Source organism: Haliaeetus albicilla, chromosome 1 (genome assembly GCF_947461875.1).
Source record: "Haliaeetus albicilla chromosome 1, bHalAlb1.1, whole genome shotgun sequence".
Lineage (NCBI taxonomy): Eukaryota > Metazoa > Chordata > Aves > Accipitriformes > Accipitridae > Haliaeetus > Haliaeetus albicilla.
Window position 1 is genome coordinate 29,413,479 of NC_091483.1, and position 22,153 is coordinate 29,435,631.

The 22,153-nt window shown below is 38.0% G+C and overlaps 1 protein-coding gene across 6 annotated transcripts in view; it reads left to right on the plus strand.

Annotated features, from left to right (window-relative positions):
* The window catches only part of PPP3CA (protein phosphatase 3 catalytic subunit alpha), a 204,561-nt gene that overhangs the window by 123,410 nt on the left and 58,998 nt on the right, over nt 1-22,153 (plus strand). The window lies entirely within an intron of this gene.

The following is a 22,153-nucleotide window of genomic DNA, read 5'->3' on the forward strand; positions in this document are numbered from 1 at the left end:
AAAGAAAAAAAATGTTTTTCTGGTGGATCATTCAGCATCTGTCTGAAACAATTTTTGGTTTTTGCCATTAAGATCTTTTAACACTTTGGTACCTTATTCAAACCAATAATTGCATGTTTCGGATCCGCTAATGCACAGAGAACAGCTACTGTTCTCACGTGGAAATGCAGTGCTATTAACATAACCTCCTGCTGAGGATATAAACTTTGCTATTATGTATTGGAGGACTGAATTGCAGGGAGCTGATTTGAAGGAGATACAGATTCGTTTCTGCAAAAGTGTGCTGTACTCTTTTTTTATTTTAGCACATGTCTGTCATGAACCAGAAAGATGCAGTTGTCATAGCTGGAAAGGTAGTCAGCTTTCTGCAATCCATGAAGTAGTATACACAGAGTAAATTACAGTTCCGGTAGCTAATTTAATAAGTGAGTTCGGTAAGATGGAAAATAGAGGACAAATTCCATTATAAGATTGCTTACTTTTAATTAAAAGTAATTACTTTTAATTAAGAGTAGTAGGAAGATGGACACTGATATTTCTGAAGCATTTTCATTAGTTTTATAAGGTTTCCAAAGTCATTGCATGTTTCTGTCTGGAAGTTAATGAAAACAGGTTTAAGTTATTTTTTCCTCTTGTCACTCTCAGCATCATAAGGCCACAGAATCTTATTTTTTTGCACTAATATTAGGGAAGAAGAAATGTTTTCTTTGGTACTTTAACTTTTCTTGTCTCTTATGGTGGCCTGCCTAGTCATCTGTTTGGAGTCATAAGGCAACATGCTGTCTTTTGCGACCTTTTGTAGAATCTTCTAGCTTTTGTTTTGGAAAGCCAGCATAGCCTACCCAGCCCTCTTTATGAGTCCATCCAGAAGTGAGTTGTTGCATTAAGACATGGGTTAAGTCTTAGAAGTGAACAAGGAACTGCTGAAATTTCTTTAAGCTTCTGAGGATTTATAGTTAGGGAATATCATCAGATGAGGAATAGCTCTTTTTATTTACAGTTCTTTTTTTCCTTTAATGTAGGAGAGTTTAGTATATAATAATTCATATTGTGTGAATTCTTTATGTTTTGGCATGATCCTGATGATGGAGAAATGTCAATATCTGTTGCGTCTGGTGACTTAATAATTTTCTTTCATCAGGAAATACATAAGGAGTACTCTTAAAGAATAAACTCTGCTGCAGCATACCATACAGTTATTTTACTTGTATGTAGGTGCAAAGAAATTAATGCCTCCAGAAACATGTGGAGGCATTTAATTATCAGAACCATTTGTTATTATTATTTCACTTGCTGTTAAGAAAAATAGCAAGGAAAAAAAAGCCAAAACCCTCCTGGGAAACCAAAAGCTTTTTAGATGTGTTTTGTGGTTGATCTTTCATGCTTGTTAACTCCAGAATTTGGTTTCAAAACCCTTTTAATAGAGATGCTAATGGGATTCTTCTCCATCTTGCAGAATGTACGATAAGAGATTTTTGTGTGAGAGCAACATGAGCTGCAAAGGGCAACATACCATTCAGTAACACCATCCAGATTTCCATAAAGCTGATGTTACTGGGGTAGTATTTCATAAGACTGGGGGAAGGATTCTTCTCCAGGCATCGCTTATATGCTTGTTTGGTGCTTGTCAGTTTGCTGGCAGCCTGCTCGGGACCATGTTCTTAAACTTGTGTTTGTTCTTTAAAAGCCAAAGTATGGGGTAGGAATGAAACCAAAACATCCCCCCCCTCACCAAACTTTCCAGCTACATGCCTCCCTCAGCATGGCCCTCCTCAGCTGCCGAGTGAAAGCTTGTACCTGGAAACCTTTTTCTTCCTACCAGCAGTTGCAGTGATCTGCTGTAGAGAAACCAGAAGTCATTTGCTAAACAGATTAGCATGGACACCTGCATTAGCTTGATTGCAGAGCCTGGAGCTTCATATGGGCTAATTTACCTTGTTTTTCAGGGAGTTTCCCTATTCCTGCAGGTCAACTGCTGTTAATCTGTAATATGGCTTGGATATCCATCCATGGACTAGAGTGTCTGAGGCACAAAAAATGGCCAGACAAAGGAGATTTTAAGAGGAGGATGTTACTTCGTATGAATTCTCCATGTAGTTGTACAGTCTTCTGGTCCATCTTTGGTTTGTAACAGCTCATCTTGGTTAGTACTTGTCCTGGTTCAGCTGGGATAGAGTTAATTTTCTTTCTAGTAGCTGGTAGAGTGTTATGATTTGGATTTAGTATGAGAATAATGTTCATAGCACACTAATGTTTTCAGTTGTTGCTAAGTAGTGTCAAGGATTTTCCAGCTTCTTATGCCCAGCCAGCAAGAAGGCTGGAGGGGCACAAGAAGTTGGGAGGGGACACAGCCAGGACAGCTGACCCAAACTGGCCAAAGGAGTATTCCATACCATGTGACATCATGCCCAGTATATAAAGTGGGGGGATTTGGCCTGGGGGCGGATCGCTTCTGGGGAGCTAACTGGGCATCGGTCGGCAAGTGGTGAGCAATTGCATTGTGCATCACTTGTTTTGTATGTTCCAATTCTTTTTTTTTTTTCTTCCTTTCTATCCTATTAAACTGTGTTTATCTCAACCCACAAGTTTTACATTTTTCCCCACTTTTTTCCCCTATCCCACTGGTTGAGGGGGAGTGAGTGAGAGAGCGGCTACATGGTTCTTAGTTGCTGGCTGGGGTTAAACCACGACAGTACTTAATCCACATCCTTAATCCTATGTGGATTATGCCACTGGTGATGTTAAGGCCTTACTTTATGAAAATAAAGTCTTACTTTATGGGTCTTTCATTTTATTTCAAATCTATAGGAGTTGTTTCTTATAGTATCTCAGGTCCTTCTGGGAATTTTAGTCATCCCCAGTGTAATCATTACTATTGCAAGTAAAATAATATTGGTGTTCTCAAGTTACTTTATTATGCTACGTAGTAGATTTTATTTTGAGCTGTGGACTTCTGCTTTCAAGACAAAAGTTGACTTAAGTGACTATAGGCTTGGATTTGGTGGATTTTTATCTATTCATTTTGTTCTCTCTTGCTGTCAGCCTGCCAAAGGTAAACCCTTGAGATGAACAGGTGAAGTGAAAGATAAAGATCTAATGACACTTGTTGGAAATTAGTTGTAAAAATAGGTTGTACTCTGGATGTCTTCCTTAATTCTTGTTCATGCCCAGGCAGCTTGAAAACAGGTTTTGTTTAGATTTTGTGATTTCTGGTGTACGTCGTTTCTTTTCAGCTGGGAATGCTATAAATCTTTTTCAGATAACGTGTCTGACTATCAGATGTGTTCCCATGCCTGTAGTATTAACATCAGGCAAACCCTGTCTACACCTAATATAGCAGGAACTGTTTGCCCTGAAGGTGCAGAGAAACAGAATTAGGTTTGAATGGAAAAATCAAATAAAGCTGAATTGTGAAGGAGAGAGAAAGACCTGGCATGAGTTTCTGAGGTGAGGGTTGAGCGTATTGTATTGTAGGCTGTAAAACTGCTTAATTTGGTGACTAATGTAACCGTGGCTACTCAGCATAGCATGGTGCCTACCCCTGCCCTCTATTGACACTGTCCTTTACAGTCCTTAAAAATGAATTTGAAGCACCGCCAGCAGATATTGCCTTACTTTATTGTAGAATATCCACCTCACGTTTGACAGCTGTTCTGCATTGTGAGTACTATGCATTGAGCAATGAAAGGCACAAAATCTTTCTAAAGAAGTACTTTTATTTTTTTTAAACAAAAAATAAAGGCAGTGCAGCTAGTTATTGGCAAGGAATACAACCTACTGTAAGCCATCAGCCGTTCTTCAGCAGTACCTGAATATAATGGCTGTCCATTCTGGTCCTTGCTCAGCCTGGCAGCATGAGGCTGGATGACCTGGCTCCACACCAGTTGGTGCAGTGCCATCGTTAATGTATCATCTGTGATGCTAACTTTGCAGAAGCAGGCTGCAGCATAAGGCCAGGGAAAGTGGGGTTGATGCCGTCATGACGATGAGGCCTTCGTGCTGATTCTTACACAGGATGCCTGGTTCATACCGAATCAGAATCCGAGCTGATGCAGCTCTTCTTGATAGGTAAAGTAAAAAAAGTGAAGGACCCCAGCAGAGTTTAAAGTCTTGGAGAGATGACTAAACTTTAATGATGTTTTTCAGCCTCATATGCATTTTTTTAGTGAAGCTACTACTTTCCACTTTGTTTTCCTGCTAGTTTTCAATGGGAACAATGGCATGCTTCTCTTTTGTTTTGTTTTCTCTTGAAATAAACTTCTCTCTAATAATATGAAGAAAGTGATGAGGGAGAATTTTTTTTATCTGGGATGCAAAATCTGTATGTGACTCATGCTTATGAGTAGCTTTAGCCTGATGATTACAGAGGATGTATTTTCTTTAAAAAATGCATTGAATTAAGCGTGAAACTTGATTCTAACTTTGAATATACACTGGTTTTGTTTACTCATTCCTTTCAGAATGGCAGATGTTTTCTGGCTTACATAATTTAAAAAATACAGTATGGTAGTGGATTATTAAATGATGGCTGTTGTCTCAGAATTCTCTTCAGGAATTAATTTTTTTTGCATCTTCATTTATTCTTGGCCTGTCACTTAAGTATGGACCTGTTCCTGCCTTGAGACTGAGAATCAATTCTGGGTGTCCCAGGTTTTGATGCAGTCCAAGTTTCAGGACAAGCAGGAGCCTTGAAATCCTGTGCTCCCTTCTTTCCTTCCTGCTGTAGCTCTGCCATCTTTGTCCTGATGTATTGAAAAATAGGGTGAAATGAAGCACAAGGGAAAGAGCAAAATAAAAGTAGAAATTAAGACAGTTGTAAATCACATATTTAGAGCAATTTTAACAGTGTGCCTGTACTTTATTTCAGAAGTGTATTGATACTTTTGCATAATCATATTTTTTTTCCTTAGTGTTGCTCTTTTTTTAATTTCTTGCAAAGTCTGCATCTGCCACACTGAACCCCTCACTGTCTCCATTCCTGAACAGTCAGGTCAACAACAGACAACTCAACTGTGTGATTCAATCAATATATTTTCCCTTCATTTGTATTAGGCAGCCCTTTTCCTCCTGTAATGATTACCTAAGTAGCAGAAAGAAAACTTTTTGCTTGTGTTATTTTATATGTATTTTACTCAAGATACACATGGCCTTGGAAGAAAAATAGTCTTTTTTTTTTTTTCTCCTCATTGCAGAAGATTACTGTTCTGTGTACAGAGTGATCATTCAGTTTGTGACAGAAGTTTGGGGGACAGGTAAAAGTGACCTCCTCCAGCTCATAAGGTGCTCCTCTTGCACCTTGCACTTTCTTCTCTTCTCCCACCACTTACACCATTTCTCTGGTTTGAGGAATGTATCTGTCAGCAATTCCAAAATGTGAATTTTCAGTTTCTAGAGGTTTACTGAATTAAAATGTGTTTTAAAAAACAAGATGCACTCTTGTATGAAATATCTTTCTGTTTTTTACAAACGCTAACAAAATTACTTCATGCTGGTTAGCAACTCAAAAACTGCATCGGCCAATAATGAATATTAGAATACTGTACATAAGAATGATGAAAAACTAAAGTGAGGCTACAAGGAATAGAAACGGCCTTTTAAGATACCAAATAAACTCTTTTGCTGTTGCAGTTTACAATGGGGAAATATTTCCTGATTTCCCAGAAAACTAAAGTAGCCAAAGAGGCTGGTGCTGATTCTTCTACTAAATTTTGATTCAACAGAAAAGCCAAGTTTTGCAGCCTACCACTTGCTTGCATTGTCACTAATTGAGTTTTAAATGTTGCAGTCTGTTTCCTGCTGTAATAATGATTTATATCTTTCTAGTTAATGAGCCTAGATCATTAAGGCTTCCATGTTCAAGGGCTGCCTTGAAAAGCACAGCAGTCCTGCAGTCCACTGAAAAGTTATCTTAAATGATAGTTCTTTACCCTTAAAAAGGAACTTCCCAGAAATACTGTTCTTATAGGTGGCAAGTAAAAACCTCTGAGACAGAACCTCAATCTGAAAAAGTATTTTGGCTAGTCAGGTGTGAAATAATCCCATAAATCATTAATATGAACCATCTACAAAGAAGACAGGGTTAGTCCAGTTCTTAATGACTGTATCTTGTAATGCCTCTTCAGGGGTGTGAGACTCTCTTGATGTTTCACAACATCATCTTCTATGCCTGAGAGGACACCATAATTAAAGAAAGGCAAGTAACATAATCATATTTACTAGCTTTGAGTACCAAACCCACCCAGAAAACAAGCAGTAAGTGTTTCTGGACCAGTATTTCTGGAGGTGTTTTTTCTGAAGAGAGACAATAGTCTGTAAATGAGATCTATGTGAGTTAGTCTGTAAGTGGATAAAGATTTTATTGTGAAGGGACTGCTGAATGCTGGTAGGTTTCTCGGGTAAAAACTGCCCACCAATTTCTTTAAATGGCAAAAATTATGTTCTTTAGTTGATACAATTTTATATAAGATAGCTATTTGTATTCACTTATATACAACAAGCCAGCCAAGGAACAATCCTGAGACAAGGAGTACAGCAAATATTAAGAATTGTTGAGCCAATGCAAGTCAGACCTGATTCTTATCATTTACCTATGCTACTGATGGCTCACTAAGAATGTGCAATTTAAACAGTTTGTTTTTACCAGAGATATGAGTACCTGTAGTAGAACTTTATTGCAACAATTTTTACAGGAAAAAAAGTGAAAACTGCTTTCTTGACTTCTGCAAGATTTTGTGCCTGGTCCAGAAGCCTTGCTAGACTGCAGAAGTCTGTTGCAGTTTTGTTCGTTCAATTGCCTTATTGCTGCTGTTTGTTTGCAAGGGTAGATCAACGAGAGGGGCTCAAAGAAAGTCCTGAGTCCTTGCTTGTTGAAGCTCAGAACTGGAAGCTGCTCCTTGCTCAGCTTGGGAGGGATAGCTCAGGCTCTCCCTACATTGGAGCAGGATCTTCGAGTCCCTACCCAGATCCTGGGATCCCCTGTAGCTGTGTACATGGTTTGTCAGTCCTTGATGGAAGAGATGACAGTAATGTTGTCCACGGAGAGCTTCTAATCCTTGGTCCTCTAAGAGAAACTGTCAAAACAGCTCCAGCTTTTTAGATATTTTTTATGCGGTCCCATTTCAGTGAGTCTTTTTTTTAAAAGACTTCATTCAAAGCTGAACAGGTGTTTGAAATGAACCAAGACTTTTTTTTATTAATTTAGTTCTTAAAATAGTCTTTTAGACTTCAATAATTCCTAAACAAAGTACTAACATTTATGAAAGGTGACACTCCGTTCTTCTTAGCAACAGTTGTAGAGATTAATTTCATCTTTTGTAGTCTCAATAAGATGCTATTCCAAAGAATGTATACTTATCCTCCATATCAGTATTTTCTGACCTAACTAGCTTTTTGTTATATAGCTTTTTACTTTCTTTGGTGGAAAACCTCAAGTATTTCCTAGCTCTACATGCATTCTTTTGAGTTAAGAGAATTAATATTTTTGGGGATTGTATTTTGGAACTCTGTGTTCTCTGAGACTGCATGAAAAAGGAGAAAAACTGGTTGAAACCCCATTCTTGTCGACTTGCATTTTTTCATCAGATTCATCAGCTCTGCTTCCTGTGATGCATAGATATCCCTGCTTCTCTTGGACACCAAAAAGACAGACCCACAATTACTTTCTTTTGTGGGTGATGATCTTCTCAAACCTGATTACCTTACTCGTATGTTTTCTGAAGATAAGATCCTATCTGCACTGACTCATATTTTTAGTCATGATGATGATGTGTCTTCCTTTTTTATAAGAAGCTTCTGTTGATTTGGCTTTTTTTTTCTTTTGGTCACATGCTTTTCAGCTTTCTAGTAGGCTATTTATGGTAGATAGACCGTTGTCAGTTGAAGGTCTAATGAATTTTCTGTACAAACCTCAGCAACATAAATATTTCAATTTGAAATATATACACACAAGAAAATCATACAATAGTTTCAATAAAAATATAGATTATAAAATTTTTAGAGTACATGAAAACTTTTGGGTGTAATAAATATAGGTTTATGATCCAAGAGGTATTTTTTTTATTACTTGGCCAGATACAAGAGGCCAAAAAAGAGACTGCCAAGCAATTTCTACAGTTTCAGTTAAGCACAAGCAAACTTTAACAAACATATGAATACATTAGAATTTTATTATTTTTATGTGCCTGAGAGGTTTCTGCCTTGCAATCACTTCAAATAACCATGCTACTGCAATCCAGAGGGAGTAGCAAGAAGCCTGAAAAGTCACTGAAGTGCAAATAGTGCATTTTTTTCATAGCACGCATTTTTCACCTGACGGTAACAAATCCATGAGAAAACTGTTTCCTTTGAATTGCCGGACTGCTGAGAGACAATTTGACTGATCAGTTGTACTAACCAATACAGGGGAGAAGCAGCAGCAGCAATCTGTGCTTCATAAAGGAATCTATAACAAGGGCAAAAGACTTTGTTTCATAAAATCAAGGCGGCATGTTGTTGGAAATAAACAAGCAAGCAAAAAAAACAGAATAGACAGAAATATGCATGAAAGAAATAATATAAATTCCATCATGAAAACATACCTTCAGTGTGGAAGATAGCACGTCAGCTATTCTTCTCCTGTAAAACTACCTATACATTACAGAAAATAAAGGGAATTAGACATTAATAAAGGAATGAATGAAATAGCAAATAAAGGAAAGCTGAGTGGACCCACTTTTTTGTAGTGAAGGTCTATGAACTCAGGTTGGAGTTATGATTTCTTGCCAGGTGCTGGGGTCCAAACTTTCTGGCTGACACCATGTGAATGGAGGTAGTATAAGCTCTCTCAGACAATAACTACCAATTCTGACTCTTGAAAACTTCTCTTAATATTTTTTTTTATTAGCAACAATGTAAAATTTAAACATACGGAAGTATCAGTTGACCCATAAAGGCTTATAAACCCAGGGTAGATGCAGACAAAACCATAGTTGCTCAAAAAAGACAATGCAGTCTTGTGCGTTGGCTGTATTCTCTCACCAATGATAGCAATTTTATTCCAAGAAAATTTGTAAAAATGCTGGGTTTAGTGCATTTTCCCCTGAATGTCTGAGAAAGTTGACTCTTTTCATTTGGCATTTGGATTTTTTTTTGTAGTACTCTGTTTTGTTTCATTTTGTTTTAATGAATATTCAGCTTCCCATGATGATTCACTGTTTTAGTCGATGATTTCATTGTGAGAGTGAAGGATTATGGTCAGAGTGACTCCTGTAGTTGCCTTGATAAAGGCCTGTGGTTTTCAGCACTTCCTTGGGTTTTTTGCTTGACTTTGACCAGAGATTGCGCAGCTTCGTTGAGCAGAAGCATGTGCTGTGGAGGTCAACTTGTCACGAGCCCACATGGGAAGGACCTCACAGGTCCTGTAAAAGGTGGTAAAAAGTGGTATTTCTCTCTGAAATTTAGTGTTAATGAGGAGTCACAAACACCCCACAGATTAATAACACTCCAGATATGTAGTTTCAAGTTACACTCTGTAGCTGTGAACATTTCCAAACGTTTCCTTTTGCCAAATAATTTTTCACCATAAACATTATCGTGGTCCTTGTTTTCCACAGCTGTGAGCTGAATTCAAAGCTGCAGTAAGTGCATGCTAAAGAAATGGAGAGATAAGAAAAATAAATGCAATTGTTTTAATGTCATGAAAAGGATTTTTTTGTGTGTGTGCAGGACAAAAGTAAAGTAAACTTACTTTGATTTGGGGTTAGTATTGTAGTAGTTGTAGTTGGAAAGAACATTTTCTGGAATGAATTAAACTGATAATGTGTTTGATCTTAGCCAAAAGTAGACAATGTTCTTTCTAAAAAATGAGTCATTCTGCAGAGCACGAGAGTTAAAGAGGAAAGTTCTTAACTTCTTCAGTCACTACATGAACACAGTGCTGTGTTAAAAAAGTGTCACCAGTACCCAACTTGCATGGAATAGAAAGAGGGAAATGGTCATCTCTTAGTGCCCCATTAAAGCATTATTTTGCTGTATGCTCTGACAGGATAGTGTCACATATAATATTCAAAGGATTATGTGCATTGTGGTCTGAAATAATGATCACAGCTCTGGTTATCCCAGTGTGTTGTGGAAGTAAAACTGCTATTAGCCCAGTAAGGTTCTAAACAATAAGCATCTCCTGCTAAAATACAGATTTGCCTTTTTGCACTGGAGTAATAGTCATTTAGCAGTACTCTGCTCCTTACATGCGTAATGTCTTACAGAGCTGGAGTATTATGCTTATATCTAGTAGTAGTTCCCACACCAGCCTACCAAGAAGACCAAGCACAAGGGGACATTGCTTCAGAAGTGACTTAAGCTATTCAAATAAAAGAAAATTAAAAAAAAAAAAAGAATTTTTTTCTTGTCTGTCAAGTTTTTGAGTTTTCTGTCACCTCGTTAACACTAACAGATGTAAGAGATTGGACTTTGTCCCTGAACTAAGAGGACTTGAAGTTTAGACTGTTTATACTGTCCCAATGCTGAGAGAAGAGTATGAGCTTTGATGTTAATACAGACAGGTAAATCTGGAGAAAGAGAGTTCAATAGGTATTTCCCAGTCTTTTGAGAATAGCCAAGAAACTTTACTTGCAACCCAGATGAAATACCGACTTATCAAACAGCTTTTTCTTGGTCAGTATGACTTCAAAAATTGCAAATTTAGGAAGTAGCTTGTTTATCTAGTTCATAGCAGTTTGGAAATCCCTGTAACAGAAGGTCTCTAACAACGGAAGACAAGGTTGTGTTAACTGAGTTGAGCAGAACCAGATTTGGCCTGAGCAACTGATTGAAGTCAATACCAGTAGTTACCCAGTAAAGCTGTGTATCTTCAGCTCTTTGAAATCAAGGGCTAAGTAAGCAGGAAGAAAATGGACATTGCGTAGCCGTAAGTTGGCCCAAACACATTCTGGTTTGAGTATTACAGCAGTCAGCAGAGCAGTAGTGTGCAAAGCCAGGTGCTTATCTTTAAAGTCATGTCAGACACAAAGCTTTATTTCATACTGGTATGGCACTCTTTTGGTATAGCCATACAGGTATGGCTACTCCACCATCAGTAATGCACACCTACAGCTGCAGTATTGTATTTTGGAAAAACCTATATTTGGGGAGTTTTAGGCAATTTTTTTTGTCAGAAACTTTGCATGGTTTTGCATTAAAGGATGGTAATTGTTTCTTCTGGTGTGTGGCACCATCATGTCCTGCTGAAGGGATTTGCTCCATTTACGTGTAGGGTTGGAAATGTTCTCTCGGAAAAGATGTGGTCTTTGACGGAATCAGTTGCTGGTCTTACCTCTTGTATTTTCTGTTAAAAGCACATCCTTATTAATGATGTTGCTTTAAGAGGAAATGCATTGTATTTTCAGATACTTCCTTTATTATACATGCTGCATTTAAGTTGATGTACATTATATTTTAAAACAAAATTTTATAAGGTCACATAAACACTGTTTCATATTTAGATTATGTATTTGTCCAGGATTATAGTGTTCTATATTCTTTGAAACCAGAAAGTCTGGGAAGTGCTGTGGAAGAAGTAATTACATAGCTTCCGCCAGGATTAATGAACTCTGTAGCTAGATCCTCTGAACTTCCTGAAAATCTTGTCCTTACAATATAAAAAGCTGCCTCGGGAGTTTATTTGATATCTGTACATAAAAATTTTATTAAAATCCCAAGTTTGTAAGATTATTTTTCTCATCTGGAACTGTAGCTGGGGGTGTTTGCAGGCTGTGTACATTCTGATTGTATGGTTTGCATTTGTATGATTTGTTCAGCTGAGGCTGATTCAAGCAGTGGAGGCCTTTATCCTGCAAGTGCAAAAAGTAAGGTGGTGGAGATAAATGGACAGAGATACTGAATTCACATACACTTAATTCACATACTGAATTTAACCTAATAAAATGGTAATGAAATCCTGTTTGGCTGATTGGTAAGATATTAAACATTTATTTATCTCCCCTTGGAATGTTTGGTCTGTAATTATTAAAAATGTATCTGATAATTCTATATTAGAAACCTGAAAGGATGTCATATTTGAGATTACTGATAGACTACAGACCAGAACAGTGCCATAAATGCCAATTCAGTATAAGATTCCCCCCCATTTTTTTAACCGGATATTCTCTTTGCAAACTATTTTTTGATGGTCACCTTTTCTTCCTACCTCTGTTTCCGAATAGCAGTACTCTGTTACCTCCCAGAACATCTTACTGCATGTGTTGTGGTTGGTGGCTGTCCGCAAAAGAATATTTCTTCCCTGTCCCTCCCCTTCTCTGATTTTGTTTTTGGGGTTTTTCCCTCCTTAGCCTGCCATTGGGAAAACAATTCTCAATATGGTGGGAGAGACTGGTTAGTTTGCTTGAGGAGCATGGTGCAGGAGCTAGTCCAAATCTGCCTGGGTGCCACCCCTAATGCTACCCAGAGTACTGCCTAAATTGCATGCACTCCATATATGCCTAATACAAGGTTATACAAAGAAACATAATTAAGGCTATTCTGTTGATCAGTGTGACTTTTGTGTTCATTTTCATAATTGTTATTAAGTAATAGCAGTTTTTTTCTGGAACTAGATTGATCTTTAAGGTCTCTTCCAACCCAAACCATTCTATGATTCTATGCTTAATGTTGATTTAGGATCAGCATATGAATTTAACTACCTACTCAAGATCATGTTTAGGTATATGTTTTCAGCAAGAGGAAATTAATGTGGTTGACTCCTCCTTGCACTGGCTCCCCTAACTGTCATACGAGCTTTTACCAGGACATACATTACTATGGAGAGCTTTCTCTTAAAAGCACTTTCTTCAAAGGTTAATAATTTTTCACCAGAATGAGATTTGTATAAGACTTTGGTTATGGAATTTAGAGTCTATAATTTTAAAAAGTCATTTTCTATTGCTTGAGCTAGAATTGGGAAACTTCCATGTTATTTGCTTTCCTTAATCCTATACCCATATACTAGCACATGAACATCTGTAGTACAGAAAGGTTAGATTAAAATAATAGCTCAAGCCCATTAAAGACATGGGTGCAAAAGCTGAGGTTAAAGCTCAGTAGGTCTTCTCTCCTGGTTCTTTTTGCTCACAGCTCTGAATATAGACCGTTAAATCCAAATGCTGAACTTCACAGAATTTCTTTGAAGCTAATTGTGCTGACTCCTTCCACTTAGTGTGCATGCAAGTATCCATGTTGATACTGCCAGTTGTTTAATTAAGAGTCCAGGAATTTGAGAAACGGTATTTTTATTTTCCCTTAACATCTGGTTCTGGGAAATACAGGCAGAGTGCTATAGATCCAAAGGCAATGTACAAATGCATTTGTTTATGTCAAGCAAATGTTTCTTTTCCACTGATAAGACAAATTTTTGTGCTGAAGGAAGGAGGATGCTTTTTGTCAGAGAGTAATGCTTCTGAGTCTTAATAAAACACTGAGTGGGGTTGGTATGGAACATAAAGCAGGGTCTGCGATGGCACAGAATGAGGAAACTGTCACAACAAATATTATCCTCAGGTGAAAATGGACAAAATATAATACAAGCCAACATGAACATCTGGTTTTTGTGGTTGGGGTTTTAGATGCTAGGCATTCATATACTGAATCTCGACATGCTAATGCTGCTACCCATAAAATCTTGTAAATTGTTGGGTGCATGGAAGGTAATTGGATTGCAGTCTGCTAGGGTAATACTGCTCTAAAATTCTAAAGTAAGAAGTGCAAACAAGGATACTATCCATCAAGCCCTTGTAAATACTGAGGGCTTCTTTGGGCTTTATATAACTATCACTATATCCATGTAATACCACTGCCTTTGTTTTAACTTTACTGGGGCTGGGATTTGTGCTGCTGAGAGAAATACTATTTGTAAAGAACCTGATCCTAAGAGTTGAATTAAATCATCAATGAAAATTATCACATTAAATTGTGAAGGACCAGCTACAAACTGCTTCTAATGGCAAATTGCTGACTGGAAAAATATTGTATACAAAAAAACTAACAGAGCTCTCTTCAACCAGATTAGTGAGAAAGATATAAGTGAGTAATTCTAATAATGAACCTGTATGTTATAGATGGACAATATTACGGTCTAATCTATGCAAATAAAAGCTATTCCCAGAATAAAACACAGCTTTGAATTTTATGCTTCTTTTTTCTACAGAGCTGAGCATATTTAAGCTTCTCCTCTTCAAAAGCCCTTTTCCCATTTTGCCTAGTTTCACCTTCCCTAAATTTCATTTGGGCCACTGTGTGTATAGCCAGGGTGTGCCTGCTTCTTGTGCAGGACCTTCCTTCCTCATTGAAAGGGCTCTCTTCTTCTGGTGTGTTGAATTGGATGGAGCAATGTCAGGATGTGTTGTTCCTTCTCTGGCTATCCCTGCCCTCCCACTGACCAAACTCTTGACCTTATAAATTATTGAACTTCCTCAGGCCTTTGTTTTTTACATCTGTAAAACTGAGGATAAGATTTCCCTATTGCTATAAATAGCCTTTATCTAAGGATATGAGCTGGAAATCCTGACCAATACACCAATGAAGCACTTTCCTCACAAGTAAACCTTCTGATGGGGGTTATTTGCAGAATAAGCATTGCTCCTGATACTGAGGGTGCATTAACAGGAGATAATGATGGTGCATCTGCTTTTCCATTTGCTGTGTAGGATGCTCAAGGGCAGTGCTGAACTGGTAGGGGAAGAGCCAGTTGTTTCTTTGATGTGCATGGGAGTGAATGCTGTTCTAATCCCATCCTGTTTTTTTCTCTCCCCGTGACCTGATTCAGCATCTTCTGGTATATGTGATGAGTGCACCTTTCCCTGTTGATCCTGGAAAAATTCTGTAAAATGTTCACTAGATCACCATGCCCTTTCTACTACAACTCTGCTATGTTACTTTGACCTGGAATTGAAAGTTTTCGTATGGCACCCCACTGCTGTGATACCTACTTACTCTCCTGAAAAATTCAGCTAGGGTAGGAGCGTGGAGGTAAGGGATTTTTCCCTGCTTGTGTAGGTTCTACAGTACTTGGTAGAGGCTGTTTCCTGAGACTCTGTTGTTTCTGCTCTCACTTATATATACAAAGGTGCTCCTCTGCTGGCCAGGCTTATGTACATGGGTTTTACTTGTTTTGAGACACTGCAAATAATTTTGTGATACAAAAAAGTAATTTTAGTGGAGCTATTTTTAAAAACTTTGTGCTGAAGATATTTTTGTAGCCTTAACGTCTTGAAGGATTTGCTGCCACATGGTTTACGGGTTTTTTTGCTTCCTCCTTCACCAGAGAATATTAATGACTGATGTCCTGAAGGTCTTTTCTGATGTGATGTTTTCCATTCCCCACTCGTTTTCACTCTACCTCTTCAAATCAAGTGTCATTAATTTGTTCTAGCCTTCAGGGGATGGTGGGAGAAAACTAACTCCTATTACAAGGAATGAGCGTGGGTTGATCTTTACAGACTCTAGCGTTTCAAGTGTTGGCAGAGCAGAACACATTATAGTGTCCTCCTGTGTTACACAGAAAACAACTTTTCCCAAAGTGCTTCTTTTTTTTTTTTTTTTTTTTTTCCCTTAGTACAAAGAAGGAAAGTGGCAACCAAACAACATTGTCAAATGTGGCGTTGATGGTCCATTTGCAGTTTCCTTTGCTGTACCTGTATGGCTAATGGTTTCTGGCTTTATCTTTGGTGAAGCAGGCCTCTTTATGAAAATATGTAATTACAGTTTTTTGTTAATGCCAGTTCACTCTGGTAGTATAAACTCATCAATTTGCATGCAGTGATTGAAAGGAAAAGATAGAAGAAAGCCTATTATAATCATGTTAGATAACCAGATATGAATATGAATGAGATCATGCTTCTTTTGGAAATAGAGTTGTGTTGTTCAATACACTTAATATAACAAACATTCATATGAAAACCCATTATTTTGAGTCTAGTAAATGTTTTCTTAGGATGATAAGTTACCTAGTGAGCTGTCTAAATGATTCTAAGTAATGAAGTCTGCAAGTTTTTTAAACATCTTGTAAAAAGAAACAGAACTGTATGACTCTAAAACAATATATGTAACTTAACCACTGAGTTCGTTGTCTCAAGTAGTGCTTTAGTGAGCAGCTACAAATAAAAAATTTTGGAGTTTCTTCTTTTATTTGGTACTTCTCCTTCCTCCTTGTTCTTCAAAAAGCAAGGAAGAAAATTGCTCAATCTTTAGTGATTTAAAAAAAACCAAAACAACAAACAAAACAAAAAAACGCAAACAAAAAAACCCCACCAAACATGGAAGAAACCTGTGGCATTTTTAACTTTTCATATTGCTGTGGCAATATATAATGTTCCTCAGAAACCCGTACACTTGGAAACAAAGCTCATTCAAGCTCAAAGATTGTGTAATCAAAGACTTGTGACTCTTATATGGGACTTGGTTCTTAAATCTTGGGGAAAATGAGGGCCATCTGGTTAATAGTTGAGCCCTTCAGGAGCAATGCAGTAGTTTTTCTTAAAGCACCTGAGAATTTCATGCATATAGCTCTTGCAGGTGTTTTCCCTCATATTTATCGGCTAGCTAAGGAAGCTCAGTCTTTTACTCCTCAGCTACAGAAGTTTGTATAGTTCCTGCTTTGCCTTTGTGTGTCCACTGTTGCATGTAAGTACTCCTTCCTCACTTGGCTTCTTCATTCAGCCTTTGGTAACTTTTCATTGCTTCAAACTACTTCCCTGGAGAAATGTTTGGGACATACTTCTCATTGGGATATGCAGCCTCTTTAGCATCTTATCCTGTAGACCTGGACAAATGAGCATCCACAGCTCAGACACATGCAGGTTTACACGGTGCACTCGTCCCTTTGTCAGTAAAGCTTTGTAAGTATCAGGTGTCCCTGGAAAACAGTAAGCTCTTGGAAGCATGGGATAACTAGTGGAATGGTAAGCAGCTAAACACTTACCAAACATTGTACAAAGCAAACCCCTTTGCTATCTGCAGCCTGCATTCTGCAGTGTAACTCAGTAGGGTGTTTTTCTCCCTTAAGTTTTTCAATATTGCATGCTGCTTTGCTGAAGCACAATCTCTTGGAGCTTAGAGCAAAGACATCCCTAGCTCAGTGAATGTAAAGAACAAGTTGTCAAGCGATGGATAATATTACCTACACAGTGTTAGTTTCTTCTTTAAAAGCTGTCTTTGCTTCATTCTTGTTAATTGTCATACATGTATGAGTTTGCAGATGTTGCTTCTGAAGCTGATGCTGGAGTGTTGCATATCTGCTCCTAATCCCTGATGACATCTGAAGATGGGAATATAATCTTGTAATACATGGAATGTAAATTCACTTGAAACATTAATGGTATTTTACTATCAGATTATAATATTACACCATTTAACTATATACTATTAAATGAGAAAATAAGTGCAGCATAGCCAAACTGTTGCAGATAGAAAAATTTTGAATTGACAGTGTTTAATGTATTGTGAATATAAATTTTGTTCTTAATATCCATCTGGAGTGGGAAACCACACAGAATAATCTCTGGACTGAGCTTGTATGTAGTAAAGAGCATATAGTTATCTGAAGGAAGGTATCTGAAGAGCATTGTCAGACTTTTTGTTTGTGCCAATAATCATTGCAATCTAAATCATTGCTCTACTGCTTTGTCTTCTGTAAATAAGCTGGCAATACCACTGCTGAGCTTTGGGTTTCCTTCACTGCTAGTACAACTTGGAACTTAATGGTTCTTGTTTCAATATTGCTTGTTCCTTTGACATAAATCAGAGGGATAACCTCGCAGTGAAGCCATCAGAAACATAACTGATTTTGTATTAGGATGACAATTTCTAAAAATAAAAAAAAATGAAAAAAAATTCTGCCTTCTCTCCCACATGTCCAATTTCTATTTTTATAATAAAATGGTATTTTATAGACAGTCACATTGGGAAAGTTCTGGTACTATAGAGTAAGATGGCGTAGTGGATCAAAGTACCCATCTGTGATAGTTTAACCCCAGCCGGCAACTAAGACCCACACAGCCGCTCACTCACTCCCCCCTAGTGTGGTATGGGGGAGAAAATTAGAAGAGTAGAAGTGAGAAAACTTGTGGGCTGAGATAAAGACAGTTTAATAGGTAAAGGAAAAGCCGTGCACACAAGCAAAGAAAAACAAGGAATTCCTTCACCACTTCCCATCGGCAGGCAGGTGTTCAGCCATCTCCAGGAAAGCAGGGCTCCATCACGCGGAACAGTTACTTGGGAAGACAAACGCCATCGCTCCGAACGTCCCCCCCTTCCTCCTTCTTCCCACAGCTTTATCTGCTGAGGACAATGTCATATGGTCTGGGATATCCCTTGGGTCAGCTGGGGTCAGGTGGGTCCCAGCTGTGTCCCCTCCCAACTTCTTGTGCCCCCCCAGCCTCCTCGCCGGTGGGGTGGGAGGAGAAGCAGAAAAGGCCTTGGCTCTGTGTAAGCCCTGCTCAGCAGTAACAAAAACATCTCTGTGTTATCAACACTGTTTCCAGCACATATTCAAAGCATAGCCCCATATTAGCTACTATGAAGAAAATTAACTCTGTCCCAGCTTAAACCAGCACACCTTCATAACAAGTAGGAAAAGCTGCTCAGAAACATGATTTCTCAGTCCTGTGAATTTTTTGGAGGGGCCCATGTCTTCCCTGAAAACTTCCTCAACAGAGATAAATTTCTAAGGAGTCCACAAACAACCAGTGTTTCTTAAACCTTCTGACTGCAGCAATGAATTCAGTAGGAGATGAGTTTAAAACAGCTTAAAAAAATTCTTTACATAGAAATTTAAGGATCTAAAGGAGGTTGAAAAGCACTGGATAAATTAAGCAGTCTTTTTAGGCAAAAAAAATATGCTGTCAGAATATTTAGTTATCATAAATTGATGAGTCTAAAAAGGCCATGACTTGATGGCACTTTTGGGAAACCAGTAATATAGGAAAATATGTGAATTTCTAATAGGAGACATACCACCCACCATTCCTTCTTTTGATAAATTTGTTTTGTGCGAACACAGCTGCTTTTAATGTTAATCCCACATGTATACAAGCTGTGTTTTATGTTTCCTGTGTTCATACTTTAAATCCATAAGGACATTGATCCTGAAGATCTTTATTAAGAATTGAATTTCCTGCTTCACTGTGCTGGGTTTTATTTTGCTGTTGTTTGATGGAAAAATGTTCATATGTCATTGAATGCATTGGTCAATAGCAAGTGCTCCAGTACCAAAAGAGGGCCTGCTCAAGTACAAAAAAGGACATTTTTGGCAAAATTAAAAGGAATGACAGATCCAATGGTGATGCTTGTACAAGAGTAAACATGAATGTATAATAATTAGTGTGCTTTCAAAATTTTTTTCTGTAAACATGAAGGGGGAAGGTAGTGAATTTAAAAAAGAGTTTTGTAGAGGCAGCGTGGAGTGGACATGGAACCTCTCCTTTGGGCTTTTGGTGGGACAGTGCTGCAAGGCTCTTTGTTAGTGATGGGAAGCTGCAAGACAAGACATGAAGGTTATGGCAGAGTTACTTGCTTATGGATGTTTCTGCTTTTATGAATGGAAATATAATGCTGGATCTCTTCTGCTGCCACCTAATGAAAGATAAAGCATTGATCCAGCTGCCTGGGAAATCTTCCAGTTTAGAGATTCATAATGGTTGGAAAAGAAAGGTGGCAGAACTATAGGTTTAGAAGCAGTTGTTTTCAAACTACAAATGTAGTATAATACTGTATACATGCAAAATTGTCCTTTAATTTATTTGTAAACAAGGCTACCCATCAGAATGTGAGTACACAGGCTTTATGTTGTAAGGACATTTCAGGTTTATACACACAAACCTGGGAAGTATAAGATCCTTAAGCTATTCCAAGCTATTCCAGGAAAATACTAATTGGATTAACCATATGCAACATTGTGGTTTTTCAGGAGGAATTTTGGGATCTGACCATAATAAATTAAATCTCAATGTTAACTCTTAATTTGGAGTGTCTTCTCTTCCTCCCACTGCTTTTACCTGCTGATTTTAAGCTTCTCTTTTGGAACCACTTTAATTGCTTGGCAAGGTTGGGTCTGAGGGCTTTTTAGCTTTCCTTTTTTATGTTTGGGGGTTTTTTTTGGTCTGGATATGTTTCTGCATCTGTTGTCCAGTATGAAAAGAGTAGGCTTCTGTGTGCAGAGTGCCTGGAATATCCATTGAGTATCGATTCTCAAGTCCAGTTCAGAATTTTGCAAGTCGTGGGATTGTAGGGCTCTGCACTTCTTATTTCTGTCCTCTTCATTGGTTTGCTCTCTGCTTTTCAGACTTGTGACAAATTCATGGGCATACACCTACTTGGAGAAAGCTCTCTAACCTTCTTGGTTTCTCTGTAATGGCCTCAATGTATTTTCCTGTTCACACATGTCTGCATAACAAACAAACAAACAAAAAAGGAAATAAAAAAAAACTTGTTTCTTTGTGCTTTAGTGAAAGAGCAAAAGTTAAATCCATTTAAAAATCTTTCAGCCTTGTTCAACTTCAGTTTTTGCAGTTGGAGCAAATGGGGGTGGGTGATAATTGGTAGAGCTGTACAGTTATATAACTAAAAGCTTTTCTGCTGGAAGTTAGGAGAGCAGATTGCTTGGCCATCAATATGCGACACGTGTTCTTAATCTTCCCACAGTGTCCATGCAGAGGAGTACAGTCAAGCAGTGTATATTGGTTTGGTAGATCAACGTGTTCAAATAAAAATGCTATCAAAAAATTTCATTTGGGGTACTTTTTTTTTTTTTTTTTTGTTACGGAAAGAGGGGTGGTGTTATACCACTTGAGGATTTAAATAATATTTAATTAATGATATATTATTCTTAGATAGAAATTATAACTGTTGGTGTCTTTCAACATGAATGTTGTCCTCTAAAACTCTTGGGGAGGGGGAATCAACTAGGAAAAAGAGATTATATAGTGCAACACAGTGGTGATAAGAGTACTATATGCTATTTTATGTGGAAAATGCCCTGTTACTATCACAGAAGGACGCTCAGCTAGCCAGCGCTCGTGAATTGTGTCACCAATTTCACATAAATATTCATGACAGCAGTGACTGGGACATCAGTGTTTTTTTTCTTTGCCCAAGCGGGGGTTGTTTGGTTGGTTTTGATTTGAGTGGGGATTTGGGGGTTGGGGTTTTTTTAGTTTTTTGATAGAATGACAATATTATATTGATCCTATTGTTAGTGTATACGTTCAGAGAAAAGTGATGCAAGTAAAAAATACAATGTGACACTGGACTGAGATGAAAGACAATAACATATGAACACCGTTTGCACTGCAACTTTGTTGGATTTGGCATTACAGCTGTTCTATGTAGTCCTTTTATATCTATGTGGAGATGTGACTTCAGCTTCTCCATGGCATGCGATAAATGTGAGGTTTGTTTATCTCTGATAGAACAAGACCTCTGTATCAACTTCCAGATAAAAGCTCAAATGAGAGCACTGCTTGAATACAAAAGCTTGAACCATGACATCAGAGAGAGCATCTGAAGTCTTCTGAATTTAGTGTTAGCAGTAAATAAGAAGCTGTGCTGCTGTTGCAAGATAAGGTCTATCTTGGGCCCTTGGTTTATTCAGTTTCTCCATAATCATCCTTCCAGTTTGCAAATCAGATTTTTATTTTTTTTCTTTTTGGTCATTGAAGGGAGAACCAGTCTAAACTGACCTCAGTAACAGTCAAGGCCATTAACATTTTCTTTAAGGATCATTGCCAGTACAGGTCTGGGCTTGGCCCCAAACTGCGGGGTTCTCCCCCTCCCTTAGGTAGAGCAAACAAAGCAAGGCAAAAGGAAGCAGGTTTTGGCACAGCACTGTTAGTTAAGCTTCCATGGGGGCCTCCAAAAGCGTTGCCTCCCTTCCTGCAGATGCTTAAAATCACCCACCACGGAGTTTGCATTTTCACAAGATAGCTGAGCCGATGTCCTAACTCTAGGGCACAAAAAGAGGCATCCCTACTTAGCCCCGGCTGCACATCACTTGTGCTGTCTCTGTCATGTTTATTGGGAGATGCTCTTTTTAGAAGCCACTTGTTAGATTGACTTCATTGCAATGAAGTGAAACGAACCATAATTATATGAGGTTAAATAGAGTGGTAGAGGTTAAAGCATGAAAAATCAG